This window comes from Procambarus clarkii, chromosome 57 (assembly GCF_040958095.1).
Source record: "Procambarus clarkii isolate CNS0578487 chromosome 57, FALCON_Pclarkii_2.0, whole genome shotgun sequence".
Classification (NCBI taxonomy): Eukaryota; Metazoa; Arthropoda; class Malacostraca; order Decapoda; family Cambaridae; genus Procambarus; species Procambarus clarkii.
In genome coordinates this window covers 20,735,177-20,757,120 of record NC_091206.1, presented here as the reverse complement: position 1 = coordinate 20,757,120, position 21,944 = coordinate 20,735,177, and the positions used below count along the sequence as shown (strand labels likewise).

Here is a 21,944-nt window from a genome sequence, read left to right as displayed (position 1 = left end):
CCATGCCAGACCTATACTCCTGGAATTCCATAATCAAAAATTGCAAAAGCAAAAACCAAAAAAATCACTATTACAGGCCCCCAAACATTAAATGGAGACGGAGCCTAGAAACCGGTGCCAAGCCTGACACATTTACGTCAGGGAGGATAGCGCCGCCCCTCAAATAGTGCAGGACAGCAGAGTCAAAAAGTACTGTATAGACCGATAGTACTAACATCACGTGTTCTTCTAAGTGCCGATAAGTTCACTAAACACATAGTCACAACGACTACATAATCGTGGCCAATGTGGGTTTAGAGCAGGATTTTCTGCCATTCACAATCGTTACACACTGTCATGGCCTTGGATGCCATAATATAAAAGTAAAACTCCGATGTAATATATACAGACTTTGCCAAAGCTTTCAATAGATGTGACTATGGCGTTATTACTCACAAAATGATCACTGTGAAAAGCTTAGTCCCACAGTGTACGGGACTTGCTCCAATACCCTTCCCCCCATTTTCATATCCGACATAGACAAGGACTAATTAAAGTACCATATCATCCTTTGCAGATAATAATACGATTTTTATGAGAGTGGAGAAACTAGAAAGAACACAGCAAACCTCCAAACTGATATAAACCAAGTCTTCCAGTTGGCCAAACAAAAAAACATCATGTTCAATAAAGAGAAGTTCCATCTCCTCTGCTTGTAAAACCGAAGACAAAATGGGACCTACATATAAATTACAATCAATACCATAGAAATAAACAGCGTAACAAATCTGGGAGTAATCATATCTGAAGACCTTACTTTTGAAGAACAATGAAGATGGTGCTTCAGATTTAAGAAAAATTATAGGTTGGATAACAAGAATCATTAAAACAGATGGTAAACCAATGATGGTACTGTTGAGGACATTAGTGATATCCCTGGTAGAATATTGTTACACATTAACAGCCCCGTTCAAAGCTGGAGACGTTACTGATCTGGAGACTGAGCATAGAACTTTTACAACCAGAGTCCGTTCAGTAATCAAATTTGTTTGGACTCACTATATCGCAGACAAGAGATAATCATACTTTACACTGGGAAAATATAAGGGGAACTTGTTCAAATTCTGCACACTGAAATAACTCTTGACGAGATCAGGAGGCACGGCAGAATGTGTAAAAGAGCCACACCGAGAAGTAGGGAGCAATGGGTACTCTTAAGCGAATATTCCATAAACATTAAGGGCCCGAGGGTTTTCAAGAGTCTCTCTCGAAATATATGTGCATAACTAACAGACATATTACATCAACACAGACATTTTTTGGCATTCAAAGGGAACTTGATTAAAACTTCTAAGGGGTACCTAATTAACCTGGCTGTAACTCAGCGTGAAACGACGATCAACACCCTGGAGACCGGACCGTTTGGGCATTGATCCTGGAAAGCTGCTCAAGGATCCTCCCAAGCCACCATACACACACAGGTTCAAGCTCCCTCGTACTCTACCATACACACACATACTTTTTGTCTAGCTTTTACTTGGGGCGTTCTCTCTCTCTCTCTCTCTCTCTCTCTCTCTCTCTCTCTCTCTCTCTCTCTCTCTCTCTCTCTCTCTCTCTCTCTCTCTCTCTCTCTCTCTCTCCACGTGCGAACGAACGCACACCTTGATAAAATCATGAGAGTGTGTACTCACCTAATTGTGCTTGCGGTGGGTTAGCTTCGGTTCTTCGGTCCCGCCTCTCAACAGCCAATCAACTGGTGGACATGTTCCTGAGCCTATTGGGCTCTCATATTTACATATGAAGTTGTGTATGTAGCCTGGCTCCACCACATCACTTTCTAATGCATTCCATTTATTAACTACTGACGTTGAAAAAGTTCTTTCTAATGTCTCTGCGGCTGATTTGGGTACTCAGTTTCCACCTGTGTCACCTTGTACGAGTATCACCAGTGTTAAATAATCTGTCTTTATCTACCCTGTCAATTCCTGTGAGAATTTTATATGTGGTAATCATGCCTCCCCGAACTGTCTTTAGCGGCGAGAGGTGCCACGCAGCCTTTCCTCGTAACTCATACCTCTTTATTCTGGAACTAGTCTAGTGGCATCCCTTTCAACCTTCTGCAGCTGCGTCTTGTGTTTGACAAGGTATGGACTCCATGCTGGAGCTGCATACTCCAGGATTGGTCTTACACATGTGGTATACAAGGTTCTAAATGATTTCTTACATAAATTTCTAAAGGCAGTTATGATGTTAGGCAGCCTTGCATACGCCACTGATGAAATTCTTTTGATGTGGGCTTCAGGTGACAGGTTCGGTGTGTGTGTGTGTGTGTGTGTGTGTGTGTGTGTGTGTGTGTGTGTAACGGAGGTGGGGGTGGGGAAGGACGCAATGACAAAGAAACACCGACATCGAGATTAGAAAAGAGGTGGAGAGAGTGACGACCCTCAACTGCTGAGAGATTTGTCAATAAAAGTATTACAGTTCCTTTTTACATAAAAAAACAGAGTGGGGAAAGGTAATGGGAGGTCACATTTGCTGCTGAGAAAACGCAGGCAATGGTGATAAATATACAGCATACTGCATATCGGACAGGCTTACAAATGAACGGCAAAAACTTAGAGATGTACAGTGATGAAATGGACATATTGGAATGAAGTTTGACTATTCACATGAAAAGTGACGTGAAAAAGTGACTTTTCACGTTAAGCACATGAAAAATCAGGTGCTTACCCTAGCCCACAAGGCAGCCAGGAAACTTATAGCCCTACGGTGCATCTCTCACCTTGACAACAGGGGTGCAAAAACTTATATGAAACACAAGTTCACTCCCATCTCAAGTATGAACCCCTCCGCAACTCTCCTGAATGTCCTCCCCTTCATTCATCAGAATTTCAGACAAAGTGGAAAACAGTCACTAGAGGCTTACCTCTAGTGACAGGATGAACAACCCAGCGGGTTTTCTTCCTATTGGAGGATGTTGTACATGCTGCTATGGCGGTGTGTTCACAAACAGGATGAGTGACGCTGTCCAATAAACTCGCACCTCGGGGCAAAATTAAAATTAATTCCAATTGGAACACTAATCCAATGAGAACACCAATCTAATTATTATTATTAACATCTTTATTGACAAAATTAATTACAATTTTGCCCAATCTGAGGATTTTAATTAAGTCTTATTAAAGTGAGGATAATTCTGGTATTCACTGTCACACAGGACAGAAGGTCATACAAAAAGACAATTGGTCTAAGACTGTAGGCGGAAGCGCACACACACACGACTTTTATTATGCCAAAGCTAGAATATGCAGCGGTTGTGTGGTGCCCATATCTTAAGAAGCACATCAACAAACTGGAAAAGGTGCAAAGACACGCTACTAAGTGCTCCCAGAACTGAAGGGCAAGAGCTACGAGGAGAGGTTAGAGACATTAATTATGCCAAAACTAGAAGACAGAAGAAAAAGAGGTGATATGATCACTACATACAAAATAGTAACAGGAATTGATAAAATCGATAGGGAAGATTTCCTGAGACCTGGAACTTTAAGAACAAGAGGTCATAGATTTAAACTAGCTAAACACAGATGCCGAAGAAATATAAGAAAATTCACTTTCGCAGAGTGGTAGACGGTTGGAACAAGTTAGGTGAGAAGGTGGTGGAGGCCAAGACCGTCAGTAGTTTCAAAGCGTTATATGACAAAGAGTGCTGGGAAGACGGGACACCACGAGCGTAGCTCTCATCCTGTAACTACACTTAGATAATTACACATATACACACACACACGCATAAATATATATATATATTATATATATATATATATATATATATATATATATATATATATATATATATATATATATATATATATATATATATATGTCGTACCTAGTAGCCAGAACTCACTTCTCAGCCTACTATTCAAGGCCCGATTTGCCTAATAAGCCAAGTTTTCCTGAATTAATATATTTACTATAATTTTTTTCTTATGAAATGATAAAGCAACCCTTTTCTCTATGTATGAGGTCAATTTTTTTTATTGGAGTTAAAATTAACGTAGATATATGACCGAACCTAACCAACCCTACCTAACCTAACCTAACCTATATTTATAGGTAAGGTTAGGTTAGGTAGCCAAAAAAAGCTAGGTTAGGTTAGGTTAGGTAGGTTAGGTAGACGAAAAAACATTAATTCATGAAAACTTGGCTTATTAGGCAAATCGGGCCTTGAATAGTAGGCTGAGAAGTGCGTTCTGGCTATTAGGTACGACATATATATATATATATATATATATATAATATCATGGTTACAATCAATGTTTTAATGTATGGATATGTGAAAACAACTTTCTACTGTGCACTGGCACACAAAGGCAAGGATGGGTTCGTAAGTGATGCAGCTTAGAAGTAATATAAATAAAAATTGTTCTTCATTCTTTAAAATGGACAAGCAAATTTTGGATAAATTGTTAGGATGTCGTCCAGAACACAAGAGTCAATGAAATAGTTACACAGTTGGTGGTACAAGAGGCCAGGAGGTCTAAAGTCCTTTATGGTTTCACATTCAACAATATAGTGTTCTAGTGAGTGCATTAAAGGTTTATCACAGAGTTTACAATTTGAATATTCTGGTAGTGGCTCAGCCTCACTAACCTGCCAGATGTGCCTATACCCAAGGCGAGTTCGCGCAATGACAACATCACATTGCCTGGTCCGGTTACTGTGCTGACCATACAAATACCTATTATTACAAAAGTTGTCATAGCTTTTAATACTGCAGCTTTCAGGTCTCTGGGCATTTCTTAGTTCTTCTAAATCTGAATTAATTTCTCTAATTTCGACTATCTAATGCAATTATAAGAAAAATACAAAGTAATAACCAAGCCAATAAGAACACCAAGCCAATACGGACACCAAGCCAATGAGGACACCAAGCCAATAAAGACACCAAGCCAATAAGGACACCAAGCAATAAGAACACCAAGCAATAAGAACACCAAGCCAATGAGGACACCAAGCCAATAAGGACACCAAGCCAATGAGGACACCAAGCCAATGAGGACACCAAGCCAATGAGGACACCAAGCCAATAAGGACACCAAGCCAATAAGGACACCAAGCCAATGAGGACACCAAGCCAATAAGGACACCATGCCAATAAAGGCGCCAAGTCTGATGGCACCGTGGGAAGTCCCTAAGCATTGGAGTGGGAGCAGTGTGACGACTATAGTGTTACCTCCGGCTTGTCAACAAAGGAGGGTGGTGCAGCGCCCACAAACAAGGTTCCAGAGAAGGAAATGCCGTTTGAAAGCTAACTCACAAGAGCGACGACATGCATCCCGCCTGCATGACCGGCCTAAATCACACATTGACTTTTATTCTAATATGAATCTTATTACAAAGATCCACAGAGGCGGGAGTTAGGTCTTGGAGGCGGGTGGAGGTTAGATAGCTTGGCAATGTTGGTCCCATAGCGGGGACACGACCACTCCTGGACACACGGAGACCGGATGGCCTCTGGCGCGCCTGCCTGCCGCTCCTCTTTCACTCACTGCTATCTCTTACATGTAATTTATCTGTAGTCGATTTCTAGAGTTATTCAACTCTTTAAACCAGACTTATTTGGTGGTAACTTGATCGGTAAGGCTGTTGCTTTCAGCGGCCCGATGTGAGTGCCGTCACAAGCGGGAGCTGGTGCCACCTTACAGGCCGTCTTGTGGCCTCATTGTTCACCATAGGATGCTGGTGAAGTGGCACGCTTCCCTCCCTGACACGGCACACAGCTGGCTCAGCTGACTCACCACCTGCTCACATGGCTCAAGTTAAGGGAGGAAGGCTGGGGAGGATGGGGGTATTACCCGTATCAGGTAAAGTGTTTGCTGTCCCGAGACGGGTAGGGTGAGGGCTGCCAGCACCTGGCTGCAGGGCGGCTGCTTCTGGCTGTACACAACACGTCTTTACACTAAACGCTTCACGTTAGTACGCGACACTAGCACACAAATAATTCTGTTATGAAATAACGCATTATGAATGTACGATTTTCTGGACAAATACAAATCGACGTGAATAGATTACAATAATAATAATGCAAACACTGTACGCTGGTCACAGAGAGATAACGGAATGTCGACAATAATGCCAACGGATTTATTGCTTCAGAAATGTGTGGACGTCATTTGTTTAGGAAAAGAGTAACTCAATGTGGAAATGTATTGCTCCCAAGACTAAATGTCACGGGTGCAAATATCGGGTACTAATGTTTCTTCCTCTTCCTGTTATTTGAAATGCTTTCTTCATATTCTTAATGGTAAATTCCGTACATTTGTATATATTTGATACTTCCTGTGGGGGGGGGGGGAGTGGACGCTGGGGGGGAGAGTGGACGCTGGGGGGAGAGTGGACGCTAGGGGTGAGAGTGGACGCTGGAGGGAGAGTAGACGCGGGGGGGAGAGTAGACGCTGGGGGGAAGAGTGGATGCTGGGGGGGAGAGTGGACGCTGGGGAGGGAGAGTGGACGCTGGTGGGGAGAGTGGACGCTGGGGGTGAGAGTGGACGCTGGGGGGAGAGTAGACGCTGGGGGGAAAAGTGGACGCTGGTGGGGGAAGAGTGGACGCTAGGGGGGGAGTGGACGCTGGGGGGGGGGAGTGGACGCGGGGGGGGGGAGTGGACGCTGGGGGGGAGAGTGGACGCTGGGGGGGGGAGTGGACGCTGGGGGAGGGGGGAGTGGACGCTGGGGGGGAGTGGACGCTGGGGGGGGAGTGGACGCTGGGGGGGGGGGGAGTGGACGCTGGGGGGGAGTGGACGCTGGGGGGGAGAGTGGACGCTGGGGGGGAGAGTGGACGCTGGGGGGTGAGAGTGGACGCTGGGGGCTGAGAGTGGACGCTGGGGGGTGAGAGTGGACGCTGGGGGGGGAGTGGACGCTGGGGGGGGAGTGGACGCTGGGGGGGAGAGTGGACGCTGAGGGGGGGGGGAGTGGACGCTGGGGGGGAGTGGACGCTGGGGGGGAGAGTGGACGCTGGGGGGTGAGAGTGGACGCTGGGGGGTGAGAGTGGACGCTGGGGGGTGAGAGTGGACGCTGGGGGGGGAGTGGACGATGGGGGGGAGAGTGGACGCTGGGGGGGTGAGAGTGGACGCTGGGGGGGAGAGTGGACGCTGGGGGTGAGAGTGGACGCTGGGGGGGAGAGTGGACGCTGGGGGGGAGAGTGGACGCTGGGGGTGAGAGTGGACGCTTGGGGAGAGTGGACGCTTGGGGGGAGTGGACGCTGGGGGGGGGGAGTGGACGCTGGGGGGAGTGGATGCTGGGGGGGAGAGTGGATGCTGGGGGGGGAGAGTGGACGCTGGGGGGGGGGAGTGGACGCTGGGGGGGGGAGTGGACGCTGGGGGGGAGTGGACGCTGGGGGGGAGTGGACGCTGTGGGGGGAGTGGACGCTGGGGGGGGGAGTGGACGCTGGGGGGTAGAGTGGACGCTGGGGGGGAGTGGACGCTGGGGGGTGAGAGTGGACGCTGGGGGGTGAGAGTGGACGCTGGGGGGGAATGGACGCTGGGGGGGAGTGGACGCTGGGGGGGGAGTGGACGCTGGGGGTGAGAGTGGACGCTGGGGGGAGAGTGGACGCTGGGGGGTGAGAGTGGACGCTGAGGGGGGGGAGTGGACGCTGGGGGGGAGAGTGGACGCTGGGGGGGGAGTGGACGCTGGGGGGTGAGAGTGGACGCTGGGGGGGAATGGACGCTGGGGGGGAGAGTGGACGCTGGGGGGGTGAGAGTGGACGCTGGGGGGGGTGAGAGTGGACGCTGGGGGGTGAGAGTGGACGCTGGGGGGGGAAGTGGACGCTGGGGGGGGAGAGTGGACGCTGGGGGGTGAGAGTGGACGCTGGGGGGAGAGTGGACGCTGAGGGGGAGAGTGGACGCTGGGGGGAGAGTGGACGCTGGGGGGTAGGTCAAAGGTAATGTAGGAAGCAAAGGGTTAAGACAAGGGAAATGTGAGAAGGAGAAAGGCTAGGAGAACGAGAATGAAGAAAGGTGAAAGGTTAGGGGGGGAGGGGTGGAGAAGGTGAAGTGCTAGGGTTAGGGGTAGTGAAGAAGGTGAAGGGTTAGTGTTAGGGGGTGGTGGAGAAGGTGAAGGGTTAGTGTTAGGGGGTGTTGGAGAAGGTGAAGGGTTAGGTTAGGGGGGCCAATCTAAAGTATAATTTGGGAATAATGATGTCCGACGATCTAACGTTTAGGGAGCATAACCAAGCAAATATCGCGTCAGCCAGAAAAATGATCGGATGGATTACGAGAACTTTCAAATCCAGGGATCCCATCACAATGGTTGTACTCTTCAAGTCACTTGTGTTGTCCCGTCTCGAGTACTGCTCAGTACTCACTTCCTCCTTCAGAGCAGGAGAGATTGCTGAAATAGAGGGAATACAGAGAACATATACGGCACGCATAGACGAGATAAAACACCTAAATTATTGGGATCGTCTCAAAGCTCTCCAAATGTACTCTCTAGAAAGGAGACGAGAGAGATACCAAATATACACATGGAAAATACTGGAGGGCCAAGTCCCAAATCTACACAGTAAAATAACAACGTACTGGAGTGAACGATATGGAAGAAAATGCATGATTGAACCAGTGAAGAGCAGAGGTGCCATAGGCACAATCAGAGAACACTGTATAAACATCAGAGGTCCGCGGTTGTTCAACGTCCTCCCAGCGACTATATGAAATATTGCCGGAACAACCGTGGACATCTTCAAGAGAAAACTGGACTGTTTTCTAAGAGAAGTCCCGGATCAGCCGGGCTGTGGTGGGTATGTGGGCCTGCGGGCCACTCCAAGCAACAGCCTGGTGGACCAAACTCTCACAAGTCGAGCCTGGCCTCGGGCCGGGCTTGGGGAGTAGAAGAACTCCCAGAACCCCATCAACCAGGTATCAAGCAGGTAAAGGGATGGCGGAGAAGGTGAAGGGTTAGGTTAGGGGAGTGGTGAAGGGTTAGGGGAGGTGATGGAGAAGGTGAAGGGTGGAGAGAAGGAGGGTGGGGGAGGGGGTGGGGGTGAGTGAGACAGTGAGTGGGCCAGGTGGGGTTGGTGGCCCTGGACGCCAAGGCCCGTGACACCCTACGGAGGGAGTCAGTCACTCGTACCTTTTCTATATGTGAACTTACTTTTGCTGACATCAACTATTTACTATAAAAGTTTCTCTCACCTTCATTCCCTACCTCTCCCTCCCTCTTTCTGCCGCCTTCTCTACCTTTCCCCTCCCTCCTCCCCACCTCTTCCTCTTTTCCCGTCTCTCCCTCCCTCCCTCCTTCCCTACCTCTCTTTTCCTTTGTCCTCCCCCTTTCCCTACCTTTCCCCTCCCTCTGTCTCTCTCCCCACACACCAGCAACTCCTCCTCCTCCTGATGGGCATCACGCCCACCTACCCATCCTGGGTACACCGGGCCACCTTGTACTCGCCTGTGAATAACCACATAACTGCAAGCACCCGTGTATAACTGAGGACACACAGTCATCTGTATAACTAACACCTGCAGCCACTTGTGTAACTGGCCACACAACTGTGTGTGGCTGACCACACCCTCGGGCACCTATGTGTGTGACTGAGCACACCTGCAGGCACGTGTGTAACCGACCACACACCTGCAGGCACGTGTGTAACCGACCACACACTTGCAGGTAGCTGTCCCCTCACACACACACACATACCAAGAATCGTCGATTTTTATTTTTGTTGTTTATTCTCTATTATTCTCTATTTCCTTAAACTATAAATGGTCCTACTTCCGTATCCTGTCGTTTTATTTTGCTTCCCCTATTCTCCCTCCTGCTTGATACCTGGTTGATGGGTTTCTGGGAGTTTTTCTACTCCCCAAGCCCGGCCCGGGGCCAGGCTCGACTTGTGAGAGTTTGGTCCACCAGGCTGTTGCTTGGAGCGGCCCGCAGGCCCACATACCCACAACAGCCCGGCTGATCCGGAACTTCTCTTAGAAAACAGTCCAGTTTTCTCTTGAAGATGTCCACGGTTGTTCCGGCAATATTTCATATAGTCGCTGGGAGGACGTTGAACAACCGCGGACCTCTGATGTTTAAAACAGTGTTCTCTGATTGTGCCTATGGCACCTCTGCTCTTCACTGGTTCAATCTTGCATTTTCTTCCATATCGTTCACTCTAGTACGTTGTTATTTTACTGTGCAGATTTGGGACTTGGCCCTCCAGTATTTTCCATGTGTATATTTGGTATCTCTCTCGTCTCCTTTCTAGAGAGTACATTTGGAGAGCTTTGAGACGATCACAATAATTTAGGTGCTTTATCTCGTCTATGCGTGCCGTATATGTTCTCTGTATTCCCTCTATTTCAGCAATCTCTCCTGCTCTGAAGGAGGAAGTGAGTACTGAGCAGTACTCGAGACAAGACAACACAAGTGACTTGAAGAGTACAACCATTGTGATGGGATCCCTGGATTTGAAAGTTCTCGTAATCCATCCGATCATTTTTCTGGCTGACGCAATATTTGCTTGGTTATGCTCCCTAAACGTTAGGTCGTTAGATCGACCTCCCTCTCCTTCCCTCCCTCCCTCCCTCCCTCTCTCTCTCTCTCTCTCTCTCTCTCTCTCTCTCTCTCTCTCTCTCTCTCTCTCTCTCTCTCTCTCTCTCTCTCTCTCTCTCTCTCTCTCTCTCTCTCTCTCTCTCTCTCTCTCTCTCTCTCTCTCTCTCTCTCTCTCTCTCTCTCTCTCTCTCTCTCTCTCTCTCTCTCTCTCTCTCTCTCTCTCTCTCTCTCTCTCTCTCTCTCTCTCTCTCTCTCTCTCTCTCTCTCTCTCTCTCTCTCTCTCTCTCTCTCTCTCTCTCTCTCTCTCTCTCTCTCTCTCTCTCTCTCTCTCTCTCTCTCTCTCTCTCTCTCTCTCTCTCTCTCTCTCTCTCTCTCTCTCTCTCTCTCTCTCTCTCTCTCTCTCTCTCTCTCTCTCTCTCTCTCTCTCTCTCTCTCTCTCTCTCTCTCTCTCTCTCTCTCTCTCTCTCTCTCTCTCTCTCTCTCTCTCTCTCTCTCTCTCTCTCTCTCTCTCTCTCTCTCTCTCTCTCTCTCTCTCTCTCTCTCTCTCTCTCTCTCTCTCTCTCTCTCTCTCTCTCTCTCTCTCTCTCTCTCTCTCTCTCTCTCTCTCTCTCTCTCTCAATTCTTGGAGAAGGGAATTGACGTGCTGGAGAGAGAGAGGTGATGGGTGCTGGAGAGTAAAGGGGACGAGGGGCAGATTGCTGTAAAGGGTGTGTGGGGGAGGGGGCAAGTTTTGTTGTAAGGGCGTAGGTGTAGGAACGAGATTTTGAGAGAACCCCTTGTTGCGGGGCAGTCGTGGTGGGGCGGGGTAATGGGGGAGGGGGGTTGTCGTGGTGGGGCGGGGGTAATAGGGGGGTCGTCGTGGTGGGGCAGGGTTGTCGTGGTGGGGCAGGGTCGTCATGGTGGGGCAGGGTTGTCGTGGTGGGGCAGGGTATTGGGAGGGTCGTCGTGGTGGGGCAGGGTATTGGGAGAGGTCGTCGTGGTTGGGCAGGGTCGTCGTGGTGGGGCAGGGTTGTCGTGGTGGGGCAGGGTCGTCGTGGTGGGGTGGAGTATTGGGAGGGTCGTCGTGGTGGGGCAGGGTCGTCGTGGTGGGGCAGGGTCGTCGTGGTGGGGCAGGGTCGTCGTGGTGGGGCAGGGTCGTTGTGGTGGGGCAGGGTATTGGGAGGGTCGTCTTGGTGGGGCAGGGTATTGGGAGGGTCGTCGTGGTGGGGCAGGGTCGTCGTGGTGGGGCAGGGTATTGGGAGGGTCGTCGTGGTGGGGCAGGGTCGTCGTGGTGGGGCAGGGTCGTCGTGGTGGGGCAGGGTCGTCGTGGTGGGGCAGGGTATTGGGAGGGTCGTCGTGGTGGGGCAGGGTCGTCGTGGTGGGGCAGGGTCGTCGTGGTGGGGCAGGGTCGTCGTGGTGGGGCAGGGTCGTCGTGGTGGGGCAGGGTCGTCGTGGTGGGGCAGGGTCGTCGTGGTGGGGCAGGGTCGTCGTGGTGGGGCAGGGTCGTCGTGGTGGGGCAGGGTCGTCGTGGTGGGGCAGGGTATTGGGAGGGTCGTCGTGGTGGGGCACGGTCGTCGTGGTGGGGTGGGGTATTTTTAAGTAAAATTTAACATATAAATACATTAAATGTGAAGAGTATTGAGTACGTGAGGGATAGGGTGAGGAGGCAGCGTGTCGTAGAGTGACGTAGTCAGTGTGAGTTAGAGACAGCGTGTCGTAGAGTGAGTCAGTGTGAGAGGCGGGGGGGGGGGGGGGAGGGGGGAGGGTAGAGGCAAGAGAGACATTAGAGACATAAGACAAGGTGGAGACAATGCAAGAGCGACGCTGGGAGGCTTGGTGCAGCCTAACCTTGGATATATAACCCGTCCCAGTATATAACGGTACACTCCTGCAGCAGCGCCGCCATCCCTGCCCCCGCCCACACTCTCACCCCCGCCCACACTCTCACCCTCCCCGCCCACACTCTCACCCTCCCCGCCCACACTCTCACCCCCGCCCACACTCTCATCCCCCCCCCGCCCACACTCTCATCCCCCCCCCCGCCCACACTCTCACCCCCCCGCCTACACCCTCACCCCCCCGCCCACACCCTCGCCCACACTCTCACCCCCCGCCCATACTCTCACCCCCGCCCACACTCTCACCCCCCCGCCCACACTCTCACCCCCCCGCCCACACTCTCACCCCCCGCTCACACTCTCACCCCCCGCCCACACTCTCACCCCCCGCCCACACTCTCACCCCCGCCCACACTCAGGGAGCCGGTCGGCCGAGCGGACAGCACGCTCGACTTGTTATCCTGTGGTCCCGGGTTCTATCCCGGGCGCCGGCGAGAAACAATGGGCAAAGTTTCTTTCACCCTGATGCTCCTGTTACCTAGCAGTAAAATAGGTACCTGGGTGTTAGTCAGCTGTCACGGGTTGCTTCCTGGGGGTGAAGGCCCTGGTCGAGGACCGGGCCGCGGGGACACTAAAAAGCCCCGAAATCATCTCATAAAGATAACCTCCACCCACACTCTCACCCCCCGCCCATACTCTGACCCTCCGCCCACACTCTGACCCCATCGCCCACACTTTGACCCTCCACCCACACTCTCACCCCCCGCCCACACTCTCACCCCCCGCCCACACTCTCACCTCCCGCCCACACTGACACCTCCCGCCTACACTCCCCCCCGCCCACACCTCTCAGCACTATGCCACTACTGTGAGGTGTCACTAAGATTGAACTGTGGCACTATACCAATATTGTGAAATGCCACTGCGGCTGTGATGTGGTAAAAAAAATTCTGGGGATCTAAGAGGTTCCCGCTCCTCTTGAAACCGTGTTGGCAGGGTGAAGCCTGGCGCCAGGCCCGTGGCGCCAGGCTCGTGGCGCTTGGCTCCAGGAGCTACGGACGGCTGCACACCTCTTCCTCAGTTCCTAGGGGCATATTAGGAAATGTAGATGTTTATCTCTCAGAATGTTTGGTAATATGTTTATTGTTTGTGATGTGTGTCTATGTATGTATTAACACGATGTACTGAACGGGGTGAGAATAGCTTGAGCTACCTCATCCTTTTGTCTGTATTTTACCTCAATAAACTTATTTCAATTTCAATTTCCTCAGTTCCTTTGATCATATAAACATGACACTAAATATGGACTTGTACACTAGTGTATCCAGATGTAGGGTAACGTCCATGGGTCTTGCGGGAAGTTATGTTTATTGGCATAAAACGAAATTTCTATATTTATGTATGTTATTTGACATTTTGTTTACAATTTTTGTAATTCATTTGTCTTTATTCCCAGGCAAGTCGTTGGGTCACCGGCTGACGGAAGCGAAGAGGAAGGAAAAAGAGTAAGCCATTAAGACCACAGATTTTAGTAGACATTATTGTATCAACACATCGGTTATGAGCATACAGTTATGTATGAATACGTCGGGTACAATGTAGGCATACACAGTTATGTATCAATACGTCGGGTACAATGTAGGCATACACAGTTATGTATCAATACGTCGGGTACAATGTAGGCATACACAGTTATGTATCAATACGTCGGGTATAATAGGGGCATATGTATCAACACACAAGGAATGAGTGACCACAGTGTACCAACATTTGAGTATCAGGTGAAGGCAGGAATAACCCATCCACTGAATGGACCGAAAAGCAAAATGTTGACATACCGAAGGGAAAACTATGATGAGATAAGACAATTCCTAATAGGAATACCATAGGATATAGTTCAGAGGAAAGTCTATTCAAGGCATGATGAACTACATCACCCAGAAGTGTTAGGAGGCAGAAAACAGGTTTATTTCGGACCCAAAAGAAATATAACAAGAGCAAAAGGGGAATCTGTAGTTCAATCAAGCAAGTATGGAAGCAAGACAGCTAATCACAAGGGCACGGATAAACTACAAAAATAACAGGACACCAGAGACCAGAGAGAAATACCAGAGTCCTATTACGGTATCAACACCGTTGTTGGAGTGACGATTTCGGTGCCATCTATGGACCTGCACTCCTACTCCCAGGTATTAGGCGAGACGCAGACAACGCCATCTGTTGGCGGTGGTGTGGCGTTGGTGAAAGGCTCCTGTTTCATGCCTCAGTTAGGAGGTGAGGTCGATGAAGATGACCTCTGGTGAATGGCGTAACGATATCAACGCTATCTAAGTTGTGCATGCGATTACAATTTCAGTTCCCCGGGGAGTTATCCTAAGTTCACCCAGTATACTGTCTGGCTGGATAATGACATATTCACAGAGGTGACGTGATGAGGCGATTGCGCTGTGGAAATCAGTTCACCTTGGGTCAGTCCAGAACTCCTGACTTGGTCCTGTGAGAGGACAAAGTGGCCGCCGTTAGCAGTAGCAGTGTGTTAGCTGCTGGACTTATGTGGTGTTGTTGAGATCATGAGAAAAAGCCTGGTAGCACATCAGGAGAGAAGGGACTTTGTAACAGACCACCAGCATGGGTTCAGGGATTGCGAATCGTGCTTCGCAGGTTCAATAAAATTCTATGTCCAAGCAGCAAGCATTAAGCAAAGAAAGAGAAGGATGGGCAGACTGCATTTTCTTGGACTGTCAGAAAGCTTTTGACAAAGTCCCTCATAAGAGACTGTTGCATAAGTTGGAGAAACTGGCTGGAGTAACTGGTAAGGTGCTACAGTGGATAAGGGAGTACCTAAACAACAGGAAGCAAAGAGTTACTGTGAGGAGGTGAGACCTCTGAATGTCATAATTTCACCAGCGGAGTCCCACAGGGTTCTGTACTCGGCCCTATCTTATTTCTGATATACGTGAATGATCTTTCAGAAGGTACAGACTCATTCCTCTCAATGTTTGCTGATGACGCTAAAATTATGAGAAGAATTAAGACAGAGGTGGACTGCAAGAGTCTACAGGACGCCCTGGATAGACTAAAGGAATGGTCCTACAAAAGACTTTTTGAGTTTAACTCGAACAAATGCAAAGTGATGAAGATAGGCGTAGAGAGCAGGAGGCCAAACACAAGGTGCCAGATGGGAGAAGAAATCCTTCAGGAGTCAAGAAGAGAGAAAGATCTGGGGGGGGGGGTTAATATCACACCAGACCTGTCCCCTGAAGCCCACATCTAAAGTATATCATCAGCGGCGTATGCATGGTTGGCGAACATAAGAACTGCCTTCAGAAACTTGTGTAAGGAATTGTTCAGAACCTTATATACCTCCTATATCAGACCAATACTGGAGTATGCGGCCCCAGCATGGAGACCATATCTAGTCAAACACAAATGGAAGTTTTCAAGTCCACTACGGGTTCACCATAGCCCGAGCTACTTGGAACTTTTTGTTCCAAGTATCTGAATCTAAAACAACAACAAATCGAAGTTAAAAAAAGGTTCAGAGGTTCACCAGGCTAGTTACCGAGTTGAGGGGTATGAGCTATGAGGAAAGATTACTGGAACTAAACCTCACGACACTGGAAGACAGAAGAGTTATGGGAAACATGACCACGACCTATACAATTCTCAGAGGAATTGACAGGGTCGATAAAGATAAATTATTAAGCACTGGTGGTACGCAAACAAGGAGACACAGGTGGAAACTGTGAACCTACATGAGCCACAGGGACGTTAGAAAAAACTTTCAGTGTCAGAGTAGTTAACAGATGGAATGCATTAGGCAGTGATGTGGTAGAGACTGACTCCATACAGTTTCAAATGTAGATATGATAGAGCCCAATAGGCTCAGGAATCTGTACACCAGTTGATTGACAGTTGAGAGGCGGGACCAAAGAGCCGAAGCTTAACCCCCGCAAGCAGAACTAGGCGAGTACAACAAGGGGACAACATCGTTGATACATAACCCATGCTTTTTACTTTCGCTTCCTGGCACACACTATTGAACCAATCCAAAGACCATAGGGCTGGTAAGTGGAGGGAGGAAGGATAGGGCGGGGATGTAGGAAAACTTGAGCAGGGATTGGGACAGGAGGTAGAGGAAAGGTTCTATAGGTGAGTGGCCCAACCACTCTGGGGGTTTTGGTGTGAAGAGGTGATACTGTGGTGTGATGCTGGGAGTGATGTATGACAACATATGTGGTGACTTATGTGGTGATCGCTAGTTTTTGTTTTGTTATTAATAAGGCTCCGTCGGTGTTCCGTTGCTGTTGTGCCGCCGGGGTGCCAGCAGTGGGGGGGGGGGGGGACAGCTGGCTTGCCACCCCCTCCATTCATTGTATTGCTGTATTATTTCTGCTTTATTATTTTCTGGAGAGCCGTGCGATGGTGGTTTAATTACAGTGTTTTGTCAGGAGAGTGGACTCTAGGTGTTAGACTTCGAGCTTCAGGTAGTGGGACTTGGGTGAACAAAGAAACTGGTGGTTTCCACTCTTCCTCAGTTGACAGGCTGCTCAGAATTCTGGGTCTTGGGTAGCCCCTGTCATGAATCACCTCGTTCTATTTTGAAGACCTCTTGGAATCTCTTGTTGAGTTCTTCACATACCTCTTTGTCATTCTCTGTGTACCTGTCCTCACCTGTTTTAAGTTTCATCACCTGTTCTTCCACTGTTGTTTTCTTCTTGATGTGGCTGTGGAGCAGTTTTGGTTCGGTCTTGGCTTTATTTGCTCTATCATTTTCATACTGTCTCTCTGCTTCTCTTCTCACACTACATGCTCATTCATGGCTCTCTGGTATCTCTCTCTGCTTTCTACTGTTCTGTTATTTGGGAAGTTCCTCCACGCCCTTTTCTTTCATTCCTTTGCTTCCATATATTCCGTATTGAACCATGGATTCTTCTTTTGCTTCTCATTTTTTCTTTTGGGCCGGGATAAACCTTTGTATTGCATTCCGACACTTTCCCGTGATATAGTACATCATATCTTGCACGGTCCTAGTTCAGAGTTCTGTGTCCCACAGTATTTCTCATAGGATTTTTTCATCTCATAATTTCCCTTTTGATACACCAGCCCCTTGTTTTCTAGTTCTTTTTGCGGGGGAGATTACTCCTAGCTCAACCTGGTACTCAAATATTAGTACACTTTGATCACTCATTCCCATGGGGGCTTCCAACTTTACTTTTCTTATATCCGACTCATTCAGGGGTGAATATTAGATCAGACATTGCTGGTTCGTCTTCTCTCATTCTTATATTTCATATGTTGGCGTACACGCCAACATATGAAATATAAAATACAAATAAATGCTGGTGATGTGTATGGAACGGGCGGCACACCACATACTGAGGTATCTGAGTGTTATACCGGAGATCTGAACGTTACAGTGGGATAACTCACGGTCACAAGTAGGTCACCAGGCCAGGTAGTCCAGCTTGTGACGACTCTCAGTGGCCCTGTCTCTCCTCCCTACATCCCCCTTCCCCCTGTGTGTCTGTCTCTCCCTCGTGTGCCTGTGTACTTCCCTATCTTCTCCCTCGGGTGCCAGTGTACTTCCCTACCTTCTCCCTCGTGTGCCTGTGTGTGCCCTCACTTGCGTGGATCAAGCCGCAAGGCCAACAGGTTCTTACCCAAGGTCTTGAGTGCTGTTTCCCTTTGGTCTCACCCCAGCCGGGGACCAGCCTCCACACCTCACCCCAGTCGGGGACCAGCCTCCACACCTCACCCCAGTCGGGGACCAGCCTCCACACCTCACCCCAGTCGGGGACCAGCCTCCACACCTCACCCCAGTCGGGGACCAGCCTCCACACCTCACCCCAGTCGGGGACCAGCCTCCACACCTCACCCCAGTCGGGGACCAGCCTCCACACCTCACCCCAGTCGGGGACCAGCCTCCAGGCCTCACCCCAGTCGGGGACCAGCCTCCACACCTCACCCCAGTCGGGGACCAGCCTCCACACCTCACCCCAGTCGGGGACCAGCCTCCACACCTCACCCCAGTCGGGGACCAGCCTCCACACCTCACCCCAGTCGGGGACCAGCCTCCACACCTCACCCCAGTCGGGGACCAGCCTCCAGACCTCACCCCAGTCGGGGACCAGCCTCCAGACCTCACCCCAGTCGGGGACCAGCCTCCACACCTCACCCCAGTCGGGGACCAGCCTCCACACCTCACCCCAGTCGGGGACCAGCCTCCACACCTCATCCATAGGCAAGGACGGCTTTTCACACCGTTGCTACAAAGGAGTACTCAGTACACGTAACTCATAAGGAGGGCTGCTCGTCCATCTGTAATCTCATTTTCAATGATATCAGAGGTAATTGCTCAACAGCATTCGTATTGAAATAATTTTTTTTCCTAATGAATTCTAATGGGAAGAGGGAAAGAGAGCTGATTCCCTTTTCCCATTATGACGAAAGTATCTGATAGAAGACGGATGAAAAAAAAACAGTACAAAACCTCATGTAGTATTAATCCCCCTCGCCATGGTGGGAAGATCCACACATTCAGCACCACTCCTGTGCCAGGTAAGTCCACTACGGGCTCACCATAGCCCGTGCTACTTGCCCCGCTCTTGTGCCAGGTAAGTTACGGGCTCACCATAGCCCGTGCTACTTGGAACTTGTTCCGAGTAGCTGAATCTATATAACAACAACAACGGTGGGAAGATTATGGTTGTGGACGGGTCGGAGGAGAGTCCGGTGTGTGAAGCTCCTCATCTGGATAATCCTTACACAAAGATAATTCCAAAAATATTTGAAGTCGCTTTAAGTCGTCTTAGAGATGAGCCCGGTGGCCCTGCTGTGTCAAGGAGCTCTCTGCCATCCGGGTTGACTTGTGTTAGGGTACTGGTTCCAGACCATAGTTGAGTGTTATTACCTTGTGTTTACACAACACTGGATATATTTAACTTAAACAGTGTCTTCTGGGAATACTGTGTAATCCTCTGAAATCTTATTTACTATTTAGTATGCTCAAGGTATACTTCATATACCATTTGTTACCCAGTTGCGGCCTCATCCAACTGTTTTACCGTCATCAACCGGTTAGAGCGGCATCCACCAGCTACATCATCATCCACCAGCTACAGCATCATCACCAGCCACAGCATCATCCACCAGCCACTACATCATCCATCAGCTACAGCATCATCCTCTAGTTACAGCATCATCCACCAGCTACAGCATCATCCTCTAGTTACAGCATCATCCTCTAGTTACAGCATCATCCACCAGCTACAGCATCATCCACCAGCCACTACATCATCCATCAGCTACAGTATCATCCACCAGCTACAGCATCATCCACCAGCCACTACATCATCCATCAGCTACAGTATCATCCACCAGCTACAGCATCATCCACCAGCCACTACATCATCCATCAGCTACAGTATCATCCACCAGCTACAGCATCATCCACCAGCCACTACATCATCCATCAGCTACAGTATCATCCACCAGCTACAGTATCATCCATCAGCTACAGTATCATCCACCAGCTATTGCATCATCCACCAGTTACAGTGTGTGGGTGTAGGAAGGTAGTGGAGGGAGTGTGTGGGTGTAGGAGGGTAGTGGAGGGAGTGTGTGGGTGTAGGAGGGTAGTGGAGGGAGGGTGTGGGTGTAGGAGGGTAGTGGAGGGAGTGTGTGGGTGTAGGAGGGTAGTGGAGGGAGTGTGTGGGTGTAGGAGGGTAGTGGAGGGAGTGTGTGGGTGTAGGAGGGTAGTGGAGGGAGTGTGTGGGTGTAGGAGGGTAGTGGAGGGAGTGTGTGGGTGTAGGAGGGTAGTGGAGGGAGTGTGTGGGTGTAGGAGGGTAGTGGAGGGAGTGTGTGGGTGTAGGAGGGTAGTGGAGGGAGTGTGTGGGTGTAGGAGGGTAGTGGAGGGAGTGTGTGGGTGTAGGAGGGTAGTGGAGGGAGTGTGTGGGTGTAGGAGGGTAGTGGAGGGAGTGTGTGGGTGTAGGAGGGTAGTGGAGGGAGTGTGTGGGTGTAGGAGGGTAGTGGAGGGAGTGTGTGGGTGTAGGAGGGTAGTGGAGGGAGTGTGTGGGTGTAGGAGGGTAGTGGAGGGAGTGTGTGGGTGTAGGAGGGTAGTGGAGGGAGTGTGTGGGTGTAGGAGGGTAGTGGAGGGAGTGTGTGGGTGTAGGAGGGTAGTGGAGGGAGTGTGTGGGTGTAGGAGGGTAGTGGAGGGAGTGTGTGGGTGTAGGAGGGTAGTGGAGGGAGTGTGTGGGTGTAGGAGGGTAGTGGAGGGAGTGTGTGGGTGTAGGAGGGTAGTGGAGGGAGTGTGTGGGTGTAGGAGGGTAGTGGAGGGAGTGTGTGGGTGTAGGAGGGTAGTGGAGGGAGTGTGTGGGTGTAGGAGGGTAGTGGAGGGAGTGTGTGGGTGTAGGAGGGTAGTGGAGGGAGTGTGTGGGTGTAGGAGGGTAGTGGAGGGAGTGTGTGGGTGTAGGAGGGTAGTGGAGGGAGTGTGTGGGTGTAGGAGGGTAGTGGAGGGAGTGTGTGGGTGTAGGAGGGTAGTGGAGGGAGTGTGTGGGTGTAGGAGGGTAGTGGAGGGAGTGTGTGGGTGTAGGAGGGTAGTGGAGGGAGTGGGTGGGTGTAGGAGGGTAGTGGAGGGAGTGTGTGGGTGTAGGAGGGTAGTGGAGGGAGTGTGTGGGTGTAGGAGGGTAGTGGAGGGAGTGTGTGGGTGTAGGAGGGTAGTGGAGGGAGTGTGTGGGTGTAGGAGGGTAGTGGAGGGAGTGTGTGGGTGTAGGAGGGAGTGTGTGGGTGTAGGAGGGTAGTGGAGGGAGTGTGTGGGTGTAGGAGGGTAGTGGAGGGAGTGTGTGGGTGTAGGAGGGTAGTGGAGGGAGTGTGTGGGTGTAGGAGGGAGTGTGTGGGTGTAGGAGGGTAGTGGAGGGAGTGTGTGGGTGTAGGAGGGTAGTGGAGGGAGTGTGTGGGTGTAGGAGGAAAGAGTGAGTGATGGCGGGGCTGGAGCAGCACAGCTCTCCATGCTAGGCTCCGCCTCCTCAGCACATTGCCACACGCTTCTCTTTGTACATATTATCTCCCTCCAATCTCTTCTCTCTCTCCTTAACCGCTTCATTTATACGTGTTTCAGGTCATAACAATTTCAAGTTTCGGCTGTAATAACTGCCAACATTCATTTTGGAATGTATAGTGTAAATGTTGTTGAATTACGTAGTGAACTTCTGAGAGCAACACTTGTAAAATGCGGTCAAGGCGATGCTCTTTTGTCAGCAAGTCACTTCGTGCAGGAGAGTGCTCGCTTGTTTATGTTCGGGAGGCCTTTATACGTGTTGTAATTAAGTTTAACATATTAAAATATTAATTTGCAGTAATGCGAGATATATTGCTTACCATATATAATCACTCGGATACCTACCTACGTATTTGTTATTGTCGAAGCCGTGGCTGGGAAGATGTGGGTCACGCCCTGCAAGAAATAAGGCAAGAGTGGGTGTGGAGGAGGTTGGGCAGGCTTGACCCCGTGGCGCCGGCCCGTAATACACCCTCTTCAACTGTCTCTTCCAAGTTCAGTCTGTTTGATCATCGTGCGCTTGATAAACAAGACTCATTACTATCCAGGTGATTACCTAC

General features: G+C 50.0%; 1 protein-coding gene across 3 annotated transcripts in view; it reads left to right on the top strand.

Annotated features, from left to right (window-relative positions):
• The window catches only part of RhoGEF64C (Rho guanine nucleotide exchange factor at 64C), a 129,761-nt gene that overhangs the window by 22,597 nt on the left and 85,220 nt on the right, over positions 1 to 21,944 (top strand). The window contains exon 2 of one of the 3 annotated variants that reach the window (XM_069306338.1): positions 13,783 to 13,831. The exons of the other annotated variants lie outside the window; for them this stretch is intronic. The gene's annotated coding sequence lies outside the window, so the exon portion shown is untranslated. The remainder of the gene's footprint in view (positions 1 to 13,782; positions 13,832 to 21,944) is intronic. 3 annotated transcript variants of the gene reach the window in all.